Genomic DNA, 19,827 nt, shown 5'->3' on the forward strand with positions numbered 1-19,827 from the left:
AGGCGGAGCTTGCAGTGAGCTGAGATCCGGCCACTGCACTCCAGCTCGGGCGACAGAGCAAGACTCCTGTCTCAAAAAAAAAAAAAAAAAAAAAAGACAGAAGACTTAAATCCAACTATGTAATTACTACATTAAGTCTAAAAGGAATAAACACAACAATTACAAACTGTTGGACTGGAGAAAAAGGCAAAACCCACATAGAGACACAGACTGAAAGTCAGAGGGTGGGGACGGTAACACGTATCAATCCAAACATTAAGCATAAAAAAAACCTGATATTAAATATAACCACATTAATCTCAGATATAGTAGGCCTAAAGAGAAAGTATACACCCAGCACAGTGGCTCACACCTGTAATCCCAACACTTTGGGAGGCAAAGGAAGGACGATTACTTGATGCCAGGAGTTAGAGACCAGCCTGGGCAACAAAGCAAGAAAGACCCCATCTCTACAAAAAATAAGAAAACTCAGCCAGGCACAGTGGTGTGTACCTGTAGTTCCAGCTACTCGGGAGGCTGAGATGGGAGGACTGCTTGAGCCCAGGAGTTCAAGGCTGCAGTAAGTTATGATTATGCCACTGCACTCCAGCCTGGGTGACAGAGCAAGACACTGTCTCCAAAAAAAAAAATAGAAAACATGACAAGAATAGAGTCACTTGGCCAAGCATGGTGGCCAAGTCTGTAATCCCAACACTTTCGGAGGCTGAGAGATCACTTGAGGAAAAATATTTTAAAAAAAAGAAAGAAAGAAAGAAAAAAGAATAGTCACTAAATATGATCATCAACAAGACATAACTCTATATGTGAAGCAACTAACAATACAACTTCAAAATACATGAAGCAAAAAACAGAACTAAAGGGATAAGTAAAATCTCCAACTGTGACTGCAGATTTATAGTTCTGTCAGTTGTTAGAACAAGACAAAAAATCAAGTAAGACACAGACGATTTTAACAGTCCTACCAACAAACTTGACCCAAGTGATATTTATAGAAACACTACACCTAGTAACTGTGGTGTGCACTTTTTAAAGTTTACTTGTGGGCCAGGCGCATTTGCTTATGCCTGTAATCCCAGCACTTTGGGAGGCCAAGGCAGGCGGATCACGAGGTCAGGAGATCGAGACCATCCTGGCCAATATGGTGAAACCCTGTCTCCACTAAAAATACAAAAACCAGTCGATCGTAGTAGCGCATTCCTGTAATACCAGCTACTCAGGAGGCTGAGGCAGGAGAACCGCTTGAACCAGGGAATCGAAAGTTGCAGTGAGCTGAGATCGCGTCACAGCACTCCAGCCTGCTGACAGAGCAAGCCTCTGTCTCAAAAAATAATAATACAATAAATAAAGTTTACTTGTGGGGGCACCAAGATACATTATATGCTGGACCATAAAAAAGGAGCATCGATAAAAATCAAATAATTGAGGCTCGGAGTGGTTGTTCACACCTGTAATCCTATCACTTTGGAAGGCCAAGGTGGGAAGATTGCTTGAGGCCAGAAGCTGGAGACCAGCCTGGGCAACACGGCGATATCTTAAAAAAAAAAAAAAAAAAAATTAGCCAGGCATGGTGGCACACGTTACAGCCACAGATACTCTTAGGAGGCTGAGGTGGGAGGATGGTTTAAGCCCAGGAGGCAGAGGTTGCAGTAAGCTGCGATCGAGTCATTGCACCCCTGCCTGGACAACAGAGCCAGAACCCGTCTCAAAGGAAAAAAAAAAAGGAAACAAGTATCAAATGACTGAAATAACAGAAAACATATTCTCTGACTTCAGTGGTATTAAATTTGAAATCACTAAAAAACAAGATAATTACAGTATCAAAAATTAGAAATTAAGCACACTTCTAAAGAAACTGTATGGGTGGCTCATGCCTGTAATCCCAGCACTTTGGGAGACTGAGGCAGGCAGATCGCTAGGTCAGGAGTTTGAGACCAGCCTGGTCAACATAATGAAACCCCATCTCTACTAAAAATACAAAAAATTAGCCCGGTGTGGTGGTGTGCACCTGTAATCCCAGCTACTCAGGAAGCTGAGGCAGGAGAATCACATGAACCCGAGAGGCGGAGGTTGCAGTGAGCCAAGATCATGCCATTGCACTCCAGCCCAGGCAACAGTGCAAGACTCTGCTTCAAAAATAAAAGGAAAAAAAAGAAAAAAAAAAGAAAAAGAAACTGTATGGTAATGTAAGCAGAAAAATAAATGAGAGAAAACTCAGTAAATATTTTGAACTGAATGATAATAAAAACACAACTTACTAAGAGTTTGGGGATGCACTTAAAACAGGGCTTAGAAATGGCTATAGCTTTAAACCATAAGCTATCGATATAACTTAAAGAAGGATGCCAAATCAAGAAGCTAGGAAAAGAAAGCAAAGTAAATCCAAAATAAGTGGAAAGAAGGAAATAATAAAGATAAAAGCAAAAATCAATCAAATAATGATAAAAGCAAAAATAAATTAAATAGAAAATTAAGAACAGCATAAAAGTAAGTGAAACCAAAAATGAGTTCTATCAAAAGATCAATATAGGCTGGGCACCATGGCTCATGTATGTATCACTTGAGGTCAGGAGTTTGAGACCAGCCTGGCCAACATGGCAAAGCCCTGCCTCTACTAAAAATACAAACATTTGCTCAGTGTGATGGTGTGTGCCTATAATCCCAGCTACTTGGGGAGGGTGAGGCAGGAAAATTGCTTGAACCAAGAAGGCGGAGGTTGCAGTGAGCCAAGGTCGTACCACTGTACTCCAGCCTGGGTGACTCCGTCTCAAAAAAAAACAAAAAACAAAAAGAACACCCACAAATTGCCAATATCAGGAATGAAAGAGGGAACACCACTACAAACCTACAGACATTACAAGGAAAATAAAGAAATACTACAAGCAATTTTTTCTTTTTTTCTTTGAAACAGGGTATCCCTCTGTCACCAGGCGGGAGTGACAGTGGCAGTGGCACCATGATAGCTCACTGCAGCCTCGACCTCCCAAATTCAACTGATCCTCCCACCTCAGCCTCCAGAGTAGCTGGCACTTCAGGCAACCACCACTACACCTAACTAATTTTTGGATTTTTTGCAAAGACAAGGGTTTTTTTTTTTTTTTTTTGCCAGGTTTCCCAGGCTGGACTCGAACTTCTAGACTCAAGTGATCCTCCCACCTCAACCTCTGGTGGAGCTAGGAATATAGATAGGTGTGGTCACTATGTCCTGGCTTTTTTTTTTTTTTTTTTTTGATGGAGACAGTGTTATCCTATATTGCTCAGGCTGGTCTCAAACTCCAGGCCTCAAGCAATCCTCCCACCGCCAGCCTCCAGAGTAGCTGAGATAACAGGCATGAGTCGCCACATCAGGCTCTCTTTTTTAAAAACAGCTCTTTAAAATGCAAAAGTCAGACTGGGTGCAGTAGCTTACACCTGTAATCCCAGCAGTTTAGGAGGTGAAGGCTGGAGGATCACTTAAGCCCAGGAGTCTGCGACCAACTTAGCAACATAGAAAGACCCCATCTCTACAAAAAATAGTCAAATCAGGACGGGCATTGTGGCTCACACCTGTAATCCCAGCACTCTGGGAGGCCGAGGTGGGTGGATCACGAGGTCAGGAGATTGAGACCATCCTGGCTAACACAGTGAAACCCTGTTTCTACTAAAAATACAAAAAATTAGCCAGGCGTGGTGGCGGGGGCCTATAGTCTCAGCTACTCAGGAGGCTAAGGCAGAAGAATGGCATGAACCCGGGAGGCGGAACTTGCAGTGAGCTGAGATTGCACCACTGCACTCCAGCCTGGGCAACAGAACGAGACTCCATCTAAAAAAAAAAAAAAAAAAAGTCAAATTAGCCAGTCTGCTGGCACAGGCCTGTAGTCACAGCTTCTCCAGAGGCTGAGGCAGGAGGATATATTGAGCCCAGGGGTCAAGGTTGCAGTGAGCTGTGATGGTGTCACTGAACCCCGGCTTGAGTAACACAGCAAGGCCCTGTCTCAAAAAAATTAAAAAAAAAAAAAAAAAAGGCAAGAGCCATTTTTAGCTTGTGGATAATACAAAAATAGGCTACCAACTAGAATTTGGCCTGTGAGCTACAGCTTGCTGACCCTTGTTCTAGAGACTGAGCTCAGACAACAAAAACGAATGAATGGACCAGGACTTCAACTTTTTGGCTATTATGAAGTAACAGAGACTGGATTTACCTTCCTGCCTTAAACAACTAAAAGGTCAGACAAAATATATGAAGTAAGTTTTTCAGGCGTTTAACAGGCAGAATAGAACAGTAAGCTCTGAGAGAAGAGAAACAAATGAGGTGAGTCCTATCATTGCCCCAGCTTACCGTCTGGAGAGTTTCCAGGCCACAAGGCATATAGAGTGAACCTAAATGGAGCCTGGCAATCTCCCAAAGTTGAGGAAATAGGGTTCAGAGTTAGCAGACATCAAAGAGGTCAGAATTCACACAGGTCAGAATTCACATAGCAGAATACTAAAAAGGAGAGAGATACACTGAGAAGTCCAGAGATCTGCAGAGGACTCTCCTCTAGTCTTCAGCTAAGTATCAAGCTGGGCAAGTAAGAGAAGAAACCATGGAGGCCAGTGAAACAGTCACCTGAACAAAGCAGGCAGAACAATTCCTAGAGTTTATACAGGGCCTGGAATAGTTCATGTCCCATCAGCCAGAAGGAGAACACTTTTTTGTTTGTTCGTTTTTTGAAACAGCCTCTCACTCTGTCACCCAGGCTGGAGTGCAGCGGCATGATCTTCGCTCACTGCAACCTCCACCTCCCAGGTTCAAGCGATCCTCTTGCCTCAGTCTCCTGAGTAGCTGGGACTACAGGCGCCCACTACCAGGCCCGGTTAATTTTGTACTTTGAGTAGAGATGAGGTTTCACCATGTTAGCCAGGCTGGTCTTGAACACCTGACCTTAAGTGATCCGCCCACCTCGGCCTCCCAAAGTGTTGGGATTACAGGTGTGAGCCACCGCACTCAGCCCAGAAGGAAAAGACCTTCTAACACATGGGGTATCACATGCGGCATCAAATACTCAATAGGGTACTAGTCAGTAGGATAAAATTAGCTTTCGTCAAGAAGCTATTCTGGTGCCGCCACCTAACAAAGATTAAAAGTAAGCCTCAAAAAGATCTGTTTATCTTTTTTTTTTTTTTTAAGGCAGGGATAAAGGGTACCAAAATATCTGTTTCTAGTAACTTTACTGTATCCCAGAACAAAGTTTGAGAACAGTTAAGGGCATTTTTTAAGCCCTGCACCCAACTAGGTAGAGGTCACAAAGTCTAGCATTCAATCAAAAGCTACCAAGCATGCAAAAAAGCAAGAATAGCAAATTTATAATGAAAAAGGTTAATCAACAGAAACAGATCCAGAAATGATACAAATGATAAGACTAGTAGACTATCAAAAGAACTATTATAAATATATTCCAAATATTGATGAAGGTAGAGGTGAAAGAATGAACATACTAAGGAGACACACAGATATATAAAAAAAAGGACCCAAACTGAACTTAAGAGATGAAAACCCCAATGTCTAAGATGAAAATTACACAGAATGGAAATAAGAGAAAATTATACACTGCGGAAGATTGGTGAATTAGAACATACAGCAAAAGAAACAGTCCAAAATAAAAAGAGAAAAAAGGCTAAAGAAAATTAGTGAGCTATGGAACAACATCAAGTGATATTATATGTGCATATAACTGGAGTCAATAAATATGCTAGCGAGAAGACAAAAAGATTTTGAAAATATAATGGCCAAAACTTCCCAATTTTATGAAAGCTGTATACTCACAGAATCAGAATGCTCAATGAACCCTGTGCAAAAGTTTGAAATAAACCATACCAAGGCATAAAGGCATAATCAAATCCCTGATAAGAAGTGATAAGAGAATTCTTAAATGCAGCTAGGGGGAAAATGGTATTACATCCAAAGCAACAAAAATAATAACAGTAGACTCATAGAAGCAATGCTGAGGCAGGAAAATAGAATCTGGAGGCAGGGAACCTAAGGCCAATTCACACTGACTTACCAGAGCTAAATCAAAAGGAAAACCCCAAATTTCCACACCTAAGTAACAAAACAACTGGAAGCTACTCCCTTTGCAAACCCCACTCTTTTTCCATGTGGCAGATGGCAAATTGAAAGAATCTCTGTTGCCGGGCGCAGTGGCTCACACCTGTAAGCCCAGCACTTTGGGAGACCCAGGTGGGCGGATCACAAGGTCAGGAGATGGAGACCATCCTGGCAAACACTGTGAAAACCCGTCTCTACTAAAAATACAAAAAAATTAGCTGGGTGTGGTGGTGGGTGCCTGTAGTCGCAGCTACTTGGCAAGCTGAGGCAGGAGAATGGCATGAACATGGCGGGGCAGAGCTTGCAGTGAGACGAGATCGTGTCACTGAACTCCAGCCTGGGCGACAGAGCACTGCAAGACTCCGTCTCAAAAAAAAAAAAAAAAAAATCTCTGTTGGTTGCTTTCTGCAACCAATCAGACGTTTGCATAAGAGTGTAACTTTGTAACTTCACTTTAGCCTTTGGTTGGTTGATTTCCACAACCTATCAGGCAACTAATCAGACTGATTCCCGGCAAAGTCTTTGTTTGCACAGAAGTGTAACTTTGTAACTTCACTTTAGCCTCTGACTGGTTGCTTTCCACAACCAGAGGCTGGCATAGGGTGTAACATTTGTAACTTAACTTCAGCCTCTCATTGGGGGCCACTACTTCATTTACATAGTGTGTACAACCAGGTAACCAATGGGAAACCTCTAAAGAGCATTTAAACCCGAGAAAATTGTGTAATGGCACCCTTGAGCCCCTATGATCCAACTGGTTCCCACACTGTGAAGTGTACTCTCATTTTCAATAAGTCTCTGTTTTTGCTTCATTCTTTCCCCGCTTTATTTGTGCATTTTGTCCAATTCTTTGTTCAAGACGTCAAGAACCTGGACACCTTCCATTGGTAACAAAGCAATCCAGAAGGTGTAGGAGCAACATCTTTAAAGTACTGAAAGTAAAGGAAAATGTCAACCTAGAATTCAAAATCCTGCAAAAATATCTTTCAAACCTACACCAGGTGTGGTGGTGCATCATACCTGTAATCCCAGCTACTCAAGAGGCTGGGGCGGGAGGATCACCTGAGCTCAAGAATTTGAGTTCAGCCTGGGCAACATAGTAAGACTCTGGTTTTTTTAAAAAAAAACAAACAAAAAACTTTCAAAACTGAAGGCAAAATAAACAGTTGTTTAGAAACAGAGAATTCATCACTACCAGACCAGTACTACAAGAGAGGTATTAAAGGAAAGTCCTTCACCATATGAAAACAAGCGTCTACCCTAAGGATTGAAGAGTATGGCAATATAACCATGTGGGTTCTCACCAGTTATAAATGGATTGCCTCTCAACTCCAAACCCACTCTTCTCTGCCCTGCTTTACGTAATGGGGATGGACTCTGTACAAACTTCCTCCTTTGCCAGCTGGCACAATGTTAACCTTTGTCAGTAGATGGCACTGGAGGAATCTTCCAGAAGGAAGGAGCTTCTCTTCCTGTTACACTGTTCTCTAGCTGGCTTGCTCCAGTGGAGGTGTTGTGCAGGACTCCAAATGGCCCTCCCAGGGACCAACTCCCCAACAAGTCTCAGTGACACAGGCACACACACATGACTAGTTTCCTGACAAGTTTTGTCAGCACTCCAGAGAGCAGCTACCCTGCAAGTTTCAGCAGCACCCCTATGGGAGACAGACTTCCCAGAGAAATTTGCCCATGTCCCAGATGGCTTCTTAACCAGATTCAGCAAGGGGCTTCCTAGTGACTTTTTTTTGAGACACAGTATCCTCTGTTGCCCAGGCTGGAGTGTTGTGCTACAAACACAGTAAGTGCACTGCAGCCTTGTTCTCCTGGGCTCAAGCAATCCTTCCACCTCAGCCTCCCAAGTAGCTGGGACCATAGGTGCGCACCAGTATGTCCAGCTAATTTTTTTATTTTTCATAGAGATGAGGGACTCACCATCCTACTGACTTTTATGGGCACCCCAGAGGGGCATTTTGTAATTGCCAGCAAAAGCCTGCCGCACCTCAAATGTTTCCAGCATCCAGTGGACCACACCTTCTCCAACTAGATCAGAATCTCAGCCTTGAAGCTGGTGGGCTGGCCATCATCCAAATTTATTCCACCCTTGTTACTCTGCCTCAGACCTAGAGGTAGTGGCCGCTCCCTCTACTGTTATTCTGTATCTTTACCGTTCTCTTTATGCGTTAGAGTTAATTCCCCATTAATGGTAAATAATTCTTTATGTTAAACTTTCCTTATTCAAATTACTGTGTGGTTTCTGTTCTCTGAATACAGGATTGGTAGTGGCAGTGGTCATAGGAGACAGGCACACAAAGATGGGATTCAGAATTGGTTTTCGTTGTGTCCTTGGGCTTGAGTATAAGGCTCAAGCAGGAACCAGTTTGGTAATAATCCCACATATGCAGGGGCATCACAGTTAATCAGGCTATCGCCTGTGGTTGGTGATGATGAAATGCCAACTAAAGCAAGTACCTTGGGAACCCAAATGGCTACTGAACTTAACTAGTAAAGCAGTAATGATGACTACAAAGTCTGTTATATGAGATGAATTCTCTAAGTGCTCTTGTGCATTTCTGATGAAAATAACAAGTGCAAGTCCATTAAGTCAGCTCAAGTCACAGTCAGAGAAAAGAGACCTTTCATGACAACCTTAAATATACATATATTTTTTGTGACAAGCACCCAGGCTGGAGTGCAGTGGCGTGATCTCAGCTCACTGCAACCTTGGCTCACAGCAACCTCTGCCTCCCAGGCTCAAACCATCCTCCCATCTCACCCTCAGGTGTAAGCCACCATGCCTGGCTCATTTTTGTATTAATAATCTTAATTCTTATATAACCACAGGTTGATATTGCTGAAAATCAAATGCAAAATTTAATTGTGCAAACTGCTGAATGACAAAATTAGTTGAATTCAGTCTCACCAAGTTTATTGTGCGAAAGTAAAAGCAGACAGTGAGACTCCATCTCAAAAAAAAAAGAAAAGAAAAAGTAGGAGCAGGCCAGGCATGATGGCTCACGCCTGTAATCCCAGCACTTTGGGAGGCCAGGGCAGGTGGATCACCTGTCAGGAGTTCAAGACCAGCCTGACCAACATGGTGAAACTCCATCTCTGCTAAAAATGCAAACATTAGCAGGGTGTGGGGGCGCAGGCCTGTAATCCCAGCTACTCAGGAGGCTGAGGCAGGAGACTCGCCTAAACCTGGGAGGTAGAGACTGCAGTAAGCCAAGATGGCGCCACTGCACTCCAGCCTGGGCAATAAGAGTGAAACTCCCATCTCAAAAAAAAAGAAAGAAAAAGAAAAAGTAAGAGCAATTACTGGGAAATAATGGGACCTTGAAATTTCAAATGGGAATATCTGGTTGGATCAGAATGAAACTGACAATTTCAGACTTCCACCTGCCCTCTGTATCTAAAAAGAATAGTCTTCTTTTGCTGGAAAATTATGTGATATCCTTATGTGCAGTAGATGCCCTACAAGAGGATGTTCATTCTCCTCAAAAACAACCACAGCTAACCCAGTCATCACTAGAGCCATAACTAGGGTCAAATCTCAGCATGTTGTAGGGGGACAGGTACACACAATGGAAAGTTTTACAGGAAACAGCTTTAAAGGCAAAAAATTCCAAGATTTTGCTAATATACAAAAGCAGAAATCCAAACAGAGTCTCAGGATATTACACTAAGGTGGTTAGAATTTACTGATATGAGGTGCATGTAATACAGATTCTGAATTGAATACGTTAGCTTGTGTAGCTGAAGGTGTCTCTAATGGCTTCCTTGGTTGTTGACTGAAACTTAGAGTCAACAATAGCCTACACTTAATAAGACTGAGACAGATTTCCCTGGCACTATCTGGAAGTGGGAATCCTGAAGTGTATTCATCCTCTGCAACCTGCACACCTACCACCCAACTACATTCCCTGAGAAGGCCCGGGGGTCATTCGGTCAGTAAGGGTAACACTCATATCTTTGAAAAGTCCTGTGGCTGTTCTCCTTTGTAGGTCAGGGATAACTGCAGAAAATGCCACCACTGAGATGGGCTCCTTGATTTCACCAAGGATAATGGAATACCAAAGTAGCAGAGGCCAAATGGCAGTATTTAACCCCAAAGATAAGGACAGCAGGGACATACCGGTAATCAGAATGTTTTGGCCAGCAGGGATCTTTGGCAGTGGCTAATTGATCACGATGTTCCTAGGAATGAAATAGATGGGCAGTTTAATCTATATAACAGAAAAATGTCTAAATTTGGTGGCCAAAACCCAACTTGAGTTATCACAATGCAAGTCAGGGGCATTTGCCCAGTTTCCAAACCTAGTCAATTCACAGGCCCAGCCAGAGACTCTTGACTGAGGACAGACTGGGTCCCGTTGAGGAAGGACTCTGCACCATTACTGCAAATATATACCATAAATCTTCCTCCAAGTCTTCCCCAAAGGAATAAGCACCCATTTAGCAGACCTGTGGTTCTCAACCAGGGCAATTTTGCTCCCCAAATCTAGAAAATCTGGCAATGTCTGGAGGCAGTTTTGGTTGTCAGAACTTGGGGGTGCTATTGAAATCTAGTGGATAGAAACCAGGGATGCTTAAATGTCCTACAATGTACAGAACAGCCCCCGCAACAAATTATCTGACCTTAAAAGGCCCTACATTATCTATATTCTGCTATTCCCCTGATCTCATCTCCTGTTATTCACCACCTTGCTCACTCATGTTCAGCTACTGCCTCTGTGCTGCCTCTTTGATGCTCACAAAACATATACAACACTCTCCTGCCTCATAATACTTGCTCACGCTGTTCCTTCTACCTGGAATGTTCCTCCTATCAGATACCCATATGACTTCTCATTTCTTTCAGATCTTTGCTTAACTGCCACTGTTCAGAACTGCAATACCCCCTCCACCAAAGTACACTATATCTCTATTGTCTGCTTTATCTTCCTCTATAGAAATGTTTTATTTAAAATGTTCTACATTAATTATTTGTTTAGCAGTTATTCCCACCCCATCCCTGGAATGTAAACTCCATAGAGCAGAGATTTTCTCCATTTTATTCATTACTGTATCCTCCGTACCTACAATGGTTCCTCAGGCATAATAGGCACTCAAACACTTGTTGAATGAAAGCATGAATGGTGACTGGAATAGAAATTAGGGATGTGGAGCACAGTGGAATCTAAAATGACTCCTGAAGTGGTTATCTATTGTTTTTATCTGTTCAATACCTTGTTCTGAAAAGTCAGTTCTCTGATATTTGAAAGCCATTTACCTTTTTCAAAATGTGACCATTTTTTCAATGTAATCAAATCTCATTCTTTTGAATTAATTTTTTTGTTTATGCTTGGAAAGGCATTCCTCATCCCAAGATATTCACCTCCATTTTCTTTCAGTACTTTAATAGTTTCATTTTCTTATATTCATATATTAAACCCAGATAGGATATGTATTGGCATTTGGAATAAGAAAAAGATCTAACTTTTTCCCCAAAATGGCCAGTAGACCATCCAAACATGAATGATCTATACACTCTACTGTTATATAGACATGAATCTGTTTATCTGTAACAATTTCAGCATTCCCATACCTGTATCATATTTAAGACCTACCACAGAACAAGGTTCTATATTCCCCTACTGCCCTCTGCCTTCATAATTTTTCTAATTCAAAATGGTCTTGCCTTTCACATATTATTTTGCCCTATGTATCATCAAATAGAATAAATTTTTAAACCCCCACTGGGATACTTAATGTAATAACATTAATTTTAATTAATTTTATGGAACACATATTTTTATAATACTGAGTTTTTCCATCCAGGAACATGATGTACCACTCTATTTTTTTCCAAGTCCCAGAGTTTTCACATATTCTATGAAAAGATCATATAAAGAAGCAAGGAAGTTATTAAGATATGCCACAGTCAATTTCAAGAGAAAAGACTGAACGAAAGAATAATTAGAACAAACATTTTTATTCTTTTTTTTTTTTTTGAGACAGAGTCTCACTCTGTCACCCAGGCTGGAGTGTAGTGGTACAATCTTGGCTCACTACAACCTCTGCCTCCTGAGTTCAAGCAATTCTCCTGCCTCAGCCTCCCAAGTAGATGGGACTACAGGCGTGTGCCACCATGCCCAGCAAATTTTTTGTATTTTTAGTAGAGACAGGGTTTCACCATGTTAGCCAGGATGGTCTCGATCTCCTGACTGTGATCCGCCTGCCTCGGCCTCCCAAAGTGCTGGGATTACAGGTGTGAGCCACCGCGCCTGGCCTGATTCTTAAATAATTCAAGTGTTCCACAGAATGGAAGGCTAAAAAAAAGTATGTTTATTCCCACTTCCTAGCACTGACCTCCAGGGCTCCCATGACACTACCCTTGACTTCTACTCTTTCTCCTTTGCTTCGAGAAATTACCACCTAGGATACGCTATAGGTATTTCATGTGCACTAGCCTATCGAAACCTGCTGAAACAGAATTAGATACTATCTGTATTTCCATTTAATCCATTAAAAAATAAAAACAGCCGGGCACAGCAGCTCACGCCTGTCATCTTAGCACTTTGGGAGGCCAAGGCAGATGGATCACCTGATGTCAGGAATTCAACACCAGCCTGATTAACATGGCAAAACCCCTCATCTCTACTAAAAATACAAATATTAGCCAGGTGTGGTGGCACGTTGCCTGTAATCTCAGCTACTCAGGAGGCAGAGGCAGTAGAATCTCTTGAACCTGGGAGGCAGAGGTTGCAGTGAGCCAAGATCCTGCCACTGCACTCCAGCCTGGGTGACACAGTGAGACTCCATCTCAAAAACAAAAACAAAAACCATGTTAATGGCATGGTATGGTGGTTCACACCTGTAGTCCTAGCACTTTGTGAGGCTGAGGCAGGAGGATCATTTGAGCCCAGGACTTTGAGACCAGCCTAAGTAACATAGAAAGACTCTGTCTCTACAAAAAATAGAGAAAAAAAAATTAGCCAAGCATGGTGGCATGCACCTGTAGTCCCAGCTACTCAGGAGGCTGAGGTGGGAGGGTTGCTTGAGCCTGGGGGTTAGAGGTTGTAGAAAGTCATGATCATGCCACCATACTCCAGCCTGGGTGATAGAACAAGAACCTGTCTCAAAAAAAAAAAAAAAAGTTAATGGTATCACAGACATGATTCTATTATGGTAGCAGTACCTACTCTACAATACTTCACTTTCTCCCTCATGTTCTATTTCAGAAGGTCTAGAATAGACAGGGCCTGGGCATTTTCATATTGTAAAGGCGGGAAGGCGGGTGGGGAAGTGGGGGAACTCCCCTGGGAGTTCTGAAGCACATTGTTAATTAAAAACAACTAAACTGCAGGGCACGGTGGCTCACGCCTGTAATCTAAGCACTTTGGGAGGCTGAGGCGAGTGGATCACCTGGGGTCAGTCTAGCTAACATGGTGAAACCCCGTCTCTACTAAAAATACAAAAAAAATTAGCCGGGCATGGTGGCAGATGCATGTAATCCCAGCTATTCGGGAGGGTGAGGCAGGAGAACTGCTTGAATCCAGGAGGTGGAGGTTGCAGCGGCCTGAGACCATGCTGTTGCACTCCAGGCTGGGCAACAGAGCAAGACTCTTGTCTCAAAAAAAACAACTAAACTGCTGCACTGTGTGGTATATGCCCATAGCCCCAGTTACTCGGGAGGCTGAGGCAGGAGGATCACTCGAGCCCAGGAGTTCTGGGCTATAGTGTGCTAGCTATGCCGATTGGGTGTCTGCACAATGTTAGACTTCAATACGGTAACCTCCCAAGTGCAGGAGACCACCAAGTTACCTAAGGAGGAGTGAACTGGCTCAGGTCAGAAACGGAGCAGTTCAAAACTCCCATGGTGATCAGTAGTGGGGTCACGCCTGACAATAGCTACTGCATTCCAGCCTGGGCAACATACCAAGACCCTGTGTCTAAAACTAAAACAAAAGCAAAAGACTAAACCAAGATAAGCTTTCTCTTAGGTCTTCTGATGCTATCTCTGTTGATTTCTACAAAATTAAATTTGTGTGTCTGAATGTCTGTGTGCATATTCACTCACCTCAATCTCTATCTTGGGCTTCAGTTCCCAACTAACTTTAGAATTGCTTTTACCTGTAACACTTAAATAAAAATACTACGGTATCAAAGCAAGAATGTGATGCAAAAAGGGCCTGCTAAATAGTAACAATCACGGCCTGGCATGGTGGCTCACGCCTGTAATCCCAGCACTTTGGGAGGCCAAGGTGGGTTGGATCACCTGAGGTCAGGAATTCAAGACCAGCCTGACTAACACATGGTGAAACCTTGTATCTACTAAAAACACAAAAACTAGACAGGTGCAGTGGCAGGTGTAATCCCAGCTACTTGGGAGGCTGAGGCAGGAGAATCGCTTGAACTCAGGAGGCATAGGTTGCAGTGAGCTGAGATCGCACCATTGCACTCCAGCTTGGCTGACAAGAGTGAAACTCTGTCTCAAAAAAAAAAAAAAAAAGTGACAATCACTACCACTACTATTATTGACAATAACTGTAGCTATGTCTGGAGACAAAGGGGAAAAGAAAGAAAAAGCTGGTTCTTGAAGGAAGAACAGGTGGGAAGACATCTGCAAACAGAAAAAATAAAATGCTAAAAGGCACAGAAGTATGACACAAAAAGCATAATCCACAAAAAAATTGATAAAGTAGACTTCATCAAAATAAAAAATTTCTGCTCTTTGAAAAACACTTAAGAAAATGAAGCTGGCCGGGCACGGTGGCTCAAGCCTGTAATCCCAGCACTTTGGGAGGCCGAGACGGGCGGATCACGAAGTCAGGAGATCGAAACCATCCTGGCTAACGCGGTGAAACCCCGTCTCTACTAAAAAATATGAAAAACTAGCCAGGCGAGGTGGCGGGTGCCTGTAGTCCCAGCTACTCGGGAGGCTGAGGCAGGAGAATGGCGTGAACCCGGGAGGCGGAGCTTGCAGTGAGCCGAGATCGCGCCACTGCACTCCAGCCTGGGCGACAGAGCAAGACTCTGTCTCAAAAAAAAAAAAAGAAAAAAGAAAATGAGGGTGATGTGGGAGGGTCACTTTAGGTCAGAAATATGAGACCAGCCTAGGCAACGAAGCAAGACCCAGCACCCTATTTCTGCAAAAAAAGAAAGTGAAGACAAGCCATAAACTGGGAGAAAATTATTTTCAAAACATTAATAAAGGATGTGTATTCAAAATATATAAAGAACTCTCAAAACACAATATAAGAAGACATACAGTATTTATATGATCCAGTAACCCTACTCCTTTTTACTCAAGAAAAATGAAAACATGTTTACATAAAAACCTACAGACAAGAAATTCAGGCTGAATTTTTCTGTTAAAAAGAAAACATTACTGAAGACATTACTCAGTGAAGAATCACATCTGAAATTACCTTTAGAATCAGGACTAGAAAATGTTGTTTCTTGGCAGATGCAGTAATATTCTCTCCATTTAATAATAGAACATATTTAACTAATCATATTCTCTGATTAATCACATTAGAATTATCTGTATTTTCCTTTGTCACGACCCTTATTTCTTTTACTCACATATATCTTTTTGTAATCTTCCTCAAATTCACTGTGGAAAGAATTAAATTTGAAAAACTATATATGAGAAGAAATTAGGCCCAACATAATAAGCATCTTCCTTTTATTAAGTCTTTCTGGGAATGAAATATCTTGCTTTAAATTTTCTTTCTAACAGCAAACTGCTAAAGGTAGTGTGTTCTTGTTAAAAATACAGTATATTTTTGGACAGGTGCAGTGGCTGCAATCCCAGCACTTTGGGAGGCAGAGGCAGAGGCAGGTGGATCGCTTGAGCCCAGGAGTTCGACACCAGCCTGGGCAACAGGGAGAAACCCCATCTCTACTAAAAACAGAAAAATTTGAGAGGCATGGTAGTGCATGCCTGTAGTCCCAGCTACTCTGACACCGCAACGGGATGATCACCGGAGCCCAGGATGCAGAGGATGATCACCTGAGCCCAGGATACAGTGAGCTGAGATTGTACCAGACCACTGCACTCCAGCCTGGGCCAGAGAGAGACCTTGACTCAAAAAAAAAAAAATTATATTTTTTAAAAACCTATAGGCAAATGTTTATAGTGATTTTATTCATAATCACCAAAAACTAAAAACAACATAAATATCTTTCAACTGATGAATAATCAAATTCAGTACATCCATACAATGAACTATTAGTAAGACACATGCAACAAGGATAAATCTCAAACACATAATGCTAAGTGAAAAAAGCCAAACTCAAAGGCAACACACTGTAAAGTATGATTAACATGATCTTCTGAAAAGGGAAAACTATAGAATAGAAAACAGATTGAGTGGCTGCTAGAGGCAGAGGAAGGGGAAAGGCTGGCTATAAAGGGGCATAAAAGAATCTGAGGGGTGATGAAAATGTACTGCATCTTGATTACAGTGCTAGTTACACCACTATATGCATTTGTCAAACCTTACAGAACTGTACAATAAAAGGATGAATTTCACTCTATACAAATTATACTGCAATAAACCTTATTTCAAAAATATTTATCACATGCCTGAACCAGTTAATTTAATTTATACAGAACTAGAGCTACAGACAGAAACTACATACAATGCTATTTGGTTTAGCTTCTTTTTTAAAAATAACAGCTTTATTGAGATACAATTCAAATGCCACATAACTCATCAATCTAAATTGCACAATTCAATTGTGTTTAGTATATTCAGAGTTGTACAACCATTACCACAATCAATTCTAGAATATTTTCATCCAGTCACGCATGGTGGCTCATTCCTATAGTCCCAACACACTTTGGAAGGCCGAGGCAGGAAGATTGTTTGAGGTCAGGAGTTCAAGACCAGCCTAGGCAACATAGCAAGACTCCAATCTCTACAAAAAATAAAAAATGAAAAATGAGCCAGGCATGGTAGCATGAGCCTATAGTCCTAGCTATTTGAGAGGCAGGAGGATCCCTTGAGCTCAGGAGTTCAAGGCTGCAGTGAGCTATGATTGCACCACTGCACCCCAGCCTGGGTGACAGAGTCGGATCCTGTCTCTAAAAAAATAAAAACTAAGTAAATAAATAAAATCAGGAAACAGAACTGTACATGTCTGTACATGTGATGTCAACCATGTAAAAACATACATCTGCAAAGAAATATCCTAGAAAGAAATATGCTACGCATAAGTATAATTAGTAGTTATGGCTGAATAAAATATGATTTTTAAAAAGACAAGAAAACTGGAAAGTCAGTCCAGGCAAGACCGCTTACATCTGTAATCCCAGCACTTTGGCAGGCCAAGGCAGGTGGATCACTTGAGGTCAGGAGTTCAAGGCCAGCCTGGCCAACATGGAAAAACCCTGTCTCTACTAAAAATACAAAAATTAGCTGGGCATGGTAGTGCGCGTCTGTAATCTCAGCTACTCCAGAGGCTGAGGTGGGAGAATCACTTGAGCCTGGGAGCCAGGGGTTGCAGTGAGTTGAGATCACACCACTGCACTCCAGCCTGGGCAACCAAGCGAGACTCCATCTCAACAAAAAAAAAGAAAGAAAGAAAACTGGCAAGTCAATCACTATGATATATTATCATAATTTATATAAGTGAATGGTTTAAAAAGCAGCTATTATATATAGAATACAACAATCTAAAAAGGTCTTTAGGATATATGGTAAAAGTATCTAGACCAGTGGTATTCAACCAGGGGCAATTTTGTTCCCCAGAAGATACTGGTAATGTCTGGAGATCTTTTTAGTTACCACAACTAGTGGGGCAGTGCTACTGACATCTTAGTTGATAGTGGGTTAAGTATGTAGTTGAATATCCCACAATGCACAAGACAATACCCCACAACAAAGAATTACCTGGTCCATAATACCAACAGTGCCAACGTTGAAAACCCCTGATTTAGACTACACTGTAGGTGTTAAATAATCACCAATTTTTAAATCAGTAGAGTGATCTAAAGTAAGGAAATAATAGCTTCCTCTTTCATCCCAACCACTGCGTATTCTTTCCCCAGTTTTCCTATCCCCATTAATGGTGCCACCAACTATCTAGCACTGACCCTGCTACCTAGGGGTCAGAGGTCTTATTTCACTACATTTATCAACAAGTCCTATTGGCTGTACCTCCAAAATATATCCCAACCAATTCTCATCATCTACACCCTACTCCAATGATAACTTTCAAACCTGAATTATACCAACAGCTTCCTAACTGATCCTCTGTTTTCCATCTTGCTCCCTGAAGTTCACTTCATACACAGGAGCCAAAAGAATCTTTTTAAGAGATCATACTCTTTAGATCATACACAAAAACCAACATGCTCAGAGAACTATCTATTCTTCCTACCTCAATCACTATCATATTATCTTATGCTGTCCTGTTTTCTCATTACCTCAAATTATTTTCTCTATTTCTTTTTTCTTTTTTTTTTTTTTTTTTTTTTTGAGACGGAGTCTCGCTCTGTTGCCCAGGCTGGAGTGCAGTGGCCGGATCTCAGCTCACTGCAAGCTCCACCTCCCGGGATTACGCCATTCTCCTGCCTCAGCCTCCTGAGTAGCTGGGACTACAGGCGCCCACGACCTCGCCCGGCTAGTTTTTTTTTTTTTGTATTTTTTAGTAGAGACGGGGTTTCACCATGTTAGCCAGGATGGTCTCGATCTCTTGACCTCGTGATCCGCCCGTCTTGGCCTCCCAAAGTGCTGGGATTACAGGCTTGAGCCACCGCGCCTGGCTTTCTTTTTTATTTTCTATCTTACCCCCACCATTAGCACAAATCTTAACTTCCTTACTATTCTTTGTCCAGCACTTGGAACCATGTCCGACACATATCCTAAATATTTGTTCAGTAAATGAATCTCTCCTATACTAATGGTCTATTTGTTCTACAGGAGACAGAGTAACAATAAATCTGTGCAGGAAGGAGACCGTATCTCCTGAAGCGAACTGACATTCCCAATTTTAGTCAGCCAGGACACAAATTACAGGTCATGAAGTAAGGTCCTTGGAAGAAAGGGGAAAAAAGTAAGTTATTTCTCCCAGATTTCAACCTGCTTCCAAGCTTCAAAGAAAAGATGCCCTCTGCTCACCATGAGATGACTGAAAGCTCAGCAAGTAGATGCTGCCTATTTCTCCTAGATCAGCCACACATAAAACATACATAAACACATACATATTTGTTCTGCAATTCCCTACTATACTCAGCTTTTAATAAAGTTTTGTTTTAAAATAATCACAGCCTGGTCTCAGCTGTGGTGGGTGGAATTAGGCAAAGATTCTGTCCACACAGAGGCTGGGGGCACAAGCAGGGCCTGTACCAAAGCTAGTGTGATAGTAGCAAAGATAATCAGAAAGAAACTCTCCCACAAAGAAAAAGTAAACTTCTGATAGGAGTCAGAGTTGTAAGGCAAGCTGCCTTTTGCCACAGGAAGAAACTCTGACCAGTAACCACCTTAGAGAACTGGAATAATAAGGGAGCCAACTTGTTACCTCAGAGATAAACATATTTTCATTTTAGAAGAAAAGCCTGTCTCCAGTGTATAAAAATGAATGGGGCAGAGGAAACAGTAAAGAAGAGAGCGCGAAAAGAAGAGTTGTAAAAGCAAGGAAAGTTAAAAGACAAAACATGCAAAACGAGAACCAGAACTAAGGTGGTGGCAGTAGAAAATCAAAAAGGTGGCCGAGCGCGGTGGCTCACGCCTGTAATCCCAGCACTTTGGGAGGCCGAGGCGGGCGGATCA

General features: G+C 42.1%; 1 protein-coding gene across 2 annotated transcripts in view; it reads right to left on the bottom strand.

Moving 5' to 3' along the window:
• ZMYM4 (zinc finger, MYM-type 4) overlaps positions 1–19,827 on the bottom strand; it is a 167,446-nt gene that overhangs the window by 128,196 nt on the left and 19,423 nt on the right. The window contains exon 2 of one of the 2 annotated variants that reach the window (XM_011955350.1): positions 10,197–10,258. The exons of the other annotated variant lie outside the window; for it this stretch is intronic. The gene's annotated coding sequence lies outside the window, so the exon portion shown is untranslated. The remainder of the gene's footprint in view (positions 1–10,196; positions 10,259–19,827) is intronic. 2 annotated transcript variants of the gene reach the window in all.

Source organism: Colobus angolensis, unplaced genomic scaffold (genome assembly GCF_000951035.1).
Source record: "Colobus angolensis palliatus isolate OR3802 unplaced genomic scaffold, Cang.pa_1.0 Scaffold4, whole genome shotgun sequence".
NCBI lineage: Eukaryota > Metazoa > Chordata > Mammalia > Primates > Cercopithecidae > Colobus > Colobus angolensis.